The following is a 4,342-nucleotide window of genomic DNA, read 5'->3' as shown; positions in this document are numbered from 1 at the left end:
GATTAAATATTATTTTTTCTATTCATATAATATCATATCTTTATGAATGTAATCACATATAATTTTATTATTTCTTAGACATACAATCATATGTGATTAAATATTATTTTGTCTGTTCGTACAATATCATATCTTTATGAATGTAATCACATATGATTTTATTATTTCTTAGATGTACAATCATATGTGATTAAATATTATTTTGTCTGTTCGTACGATATCATATCTTTATGAATGTAATCACATATGATTTTATTATTTCTTAAACGTATTTGTCTGTTCGTATAGTATCATATCTTTATGAATATAATCACATATGATTTTATTATATGTTAGACGTACTATCATATGTGATTAAATATTATTTTGTCTGTTCGTACAATATCATATCTTTATGAATGTAATCATATATGATTTTATTATTTCTAAGACGTACAATCATATGTGATTAAATATTATGTTGTCTGTTCATATAGTATCATATCTTTATGAATGTAATCACATATGATTTTATTATTTTTTAGACGTACAATCATATGTGATTAAATATTATTTTGTCTGTTCGTACAATATCATATCTTTATGAATGTAATCACATATGATTTTATTATTTCTTGAACGTATTTTTCTGTTCGTACAATATCATATCTTTATGAATGTAATCACATATGATTTTATTATTTCTTAAACGTACAATAATATGTGATTAAAACTAATTATCACATTATTTAAACTTACAATCATATGTGATTAACATTAATTATTAAAATTTTAAAATTGTGATTCTAATACTTTTCTAACTGTTATAACCATATATCAATTGTAGAATATTGTTGAACAAAAAAAAGATGAAGGTGAAAAAGAAAATCTGGTGAAAGATGCGCTAGATCCAAAACCGAAGACCCACCCAAAGATAAAAATTGTGATTAAAAAAAATCGAAACAAAAATTCTTTGCCTGATCTTATAGAAAAACAAAATGTAACTCTGGAACATCGGCAACAAAGAAAGAAAAATCCAACCGATGTAAGGAGATCTCCATATAAAGAGAGAGCAATTTCATTCAAAACAAAATTAACAAAAGAAGAGGAAATGCTTGGTGAATGGTTGTTCCATTTGCAGGGAACTAGATAGTAAGTTATTAATATTTGATTAGCATTTACAAAAAATAAACATTAACATACTTGTTTAATATTAGTAAATCACATGTGATTATACATTCTAATCTTTGATTAATCATATGTGATTAAAAAAATATGTTAAATATACTTGTTAAAAATTATATTTACAGTGAAATTACAATTTTTTTTTTATATTTACAGTGATAAGGTGTTATTCACAATAAACTAAAGAGTCGTATTCCGATATGTATTTGAAAGTTTTTTTCCCGCAGAATATCTATTTTCAGATGTCATAGACTCATGGTCTGAACTACTGAACTACAATGAGAAGGTCTGAGACATTAATAATTCTCCATACAGAGTTTTCTTATCTGTCCAAATGACTGTAAGTGAAACATATATGATTGTATCACTAAAATAATATTATATATTTCAATTCATATATGATTATACACTAAAATCACAAATCATTTAACATGTAGACAAAATATATTGAGGATGAGCAACTTCCTAAACCAAAAAAAGATGACAAAAGGAAAAAGATTGACAAAAAAGTAAAAGAACAAATGGAAAAGGAAGCAAAGGAGAAAAACGAGTATAGATACAATCTATTTAGAAAATACTTTGTAGATTGGTTCAATGGAGATGAAGAAAAAATAAAATTGAAAGATGTTGATTTGGTAAGTTATTTAATATCAAATTATTCTTTACATATATTCATAAATATGACAATAAATATTTAAATGCATATATTATTCCCTGTTTGTTGGGAAGAACACATGTTTCTCTACAATTTCAACATAAAAAATCCAAACATTGTCATCTTGGATAACAACAGATCAGACGAAACTATTGAAGGAAAGTACATGCATGTACTTAAAAACCTGGTATGTAAAATATCAACTGTGATTAAATAAGAAAAATCATATAATTAGATAAAATAAATCATATATGATTAAATCACATGTGATTATATAAATAAATCACATGTGATTATACATTTGAATAAAGATTTCAAATCATATCTGATTATACATTTGAATTAAAAAAATAATGAAAACATTATTTCATATTTGTAATCACATGTGATTATGTAGATATTAATAATATCTTTTATGTTTAATTTTATGTGGTTAACTTTCTTATTTTTTATTTTTTTTTATTTCCGAAAAAAAAACTTCCTGAGATATCTGCATGAAATAAATCATCCAAGATGTTATGTCATTCAAAACCCAAATATCAAACCACAAATACCAAATCTGTTATATAAAACTAAACATAAAAAAAGAGAATGTGGAATATTTGTGATGAGATACATGGAAACATATATGGCTCAACCATAATACAAAACTGGATTCCTAAAGGAAGGAACTCAAGATGCACTGCTTGATTTGGTGAGAACCAAATATGCTCATGCATTGATAAATCCTGTGATTAATTTGATGAATGATGATGTCATGGAACTTGCACGTAAGTACAACAAACAAAATAAAGAGAAGAAAGAAAGCGATCAAAGAAATGCTTGTGCAGAAATCCATCAAAGGTTGAGTGATTGCCAATAAGGATAACGGAAGTCAAAGTTGTGAATGAGAAGATGAAGATGTAGGATGAGGTTAGATGTGAAGGTCAAGATTCAAATACTGAAGTTTGAAAGATTGTCTGTAAATGGATGATTTGATTATTTGTTTATTTAGACAATGTTTAGTTTTTAATTACATGAATGCTTGCCAGTTTACAAAATGTTTCATTTTAAATCACATATGACTTTGATATTTCTAACAGTTATAAAATGCCTTGATTTTTGTACAATAAGATGTGATATCGACAATCACATGTGATTATATACGTAGTCACGTGTGATTAGAAAAATAATCAAATATGATCATTGTATGGTTTATACTTCAACCACATATGATTATTATGTGCAATATATACATACACAAAAAGAAAAATCACATATGATTAAACATGTACACATTATAAAAATAATACTTATATTATCATGTGTAATATAGTTAGATTATCGTGTGAAAATATGATATTATAAAATCACATGTGATTATGTATATAAAAACATATGATATTATAAAATCACATATGACTTTGATATTTCTAACGGTTATAAAATGCCTTGTTCTTCGTACAATAAGATGTGATATCGACAATCACATGTGATTATATACGTAATCACGTGTGATTAGAAAAATAATCACATGTGATTAGAAAAATAATCAAATATGGTCATTGTATATTTTATACTTCAACCACATATGATTATCATGTGATTTGAAAAATAATATCATATGTGCAATATATACATACACAAAAAGAAAAATCACATATGATTAAACATGTACACATTATAAAAATAATTCTATATTATCATGTGTAATATACCTAGATTATCATGTGCAAATGATATTATAAAATCCCATGTGATTATGTATATAAAAACATACGATATTATAAAATCACATGTGATTAAGATCTTTTATTAAACGTTTATACTTATTATATAGATAAATTATTGAAACAAATCACATGTGATTATACTAGTAAAAATTTTAGAATCACATATAATTATAAACAGACAACCAAAAAATTGAATCAGGAAAAATTAATTGAATCACAAATGATTATCATCTGTTATGAACATAATTTACTTAAAAAAATGTAAACTAATAAAAGTCTATTCATCAATTATGAGCATTAAATCTACATGGACAAGTACGCTTGTTGTGTGGTTCTCTTTTACCACATAATGAGCATTTTCTGGTCTTCATTTGAGCATTCATAACGGCTTTTTAAACTTCATCAATAAGCCTTTTCTTTCGTGATCCTTTATTATGTTGAACTTCTAGAACAAAAATCTCGACTTCTTCTAGAATAGTGATATTTTAAAGTTCTTCAAGGATATACGAATTTGTAATAGGCTTTTTACTTGAACAATTACTCTTCACCTCATTCAACAAAATTTATGTTTTTTTAGCCAAACATGCTAACTTCTGCTTATCATGTCTCACAATGTCTAAAGCAGTTTCAACATTCAAAAATACTTCATTAACAAGTTTGGTAACTTCTACATCCTCTTCACCAAAATGATCTCTTGACAACTGATAATTCAAAGATGTTACATCGTTTGTCCATCGCCTAAGAATATATTCTTCCGGTATTTCATTAAAAATTTTATCCATCAATACTCTAAAAACATGTCTACAGAGAA

The sequence above is a fragment of the Lactuca sativa genome, chromosome 4 (genome assembly GCF_002870075.4).
Source record: "Lactuca sativa cultivar Salinas chromosome 4, Lsat_Salinas_v11, whole genome shotgun sequence".
Lineage (NCBI taxonomy): Eukaryota > Viridiplantae > Streptophyta > Magnoliopsida > Asterales > Asteraceae > Lactuca > Lactuca sativa.
The sequence above is the reverse complement of the archived record's forward strand: the minus strand, read 5'-3'. Positions refer to the sequence as shown.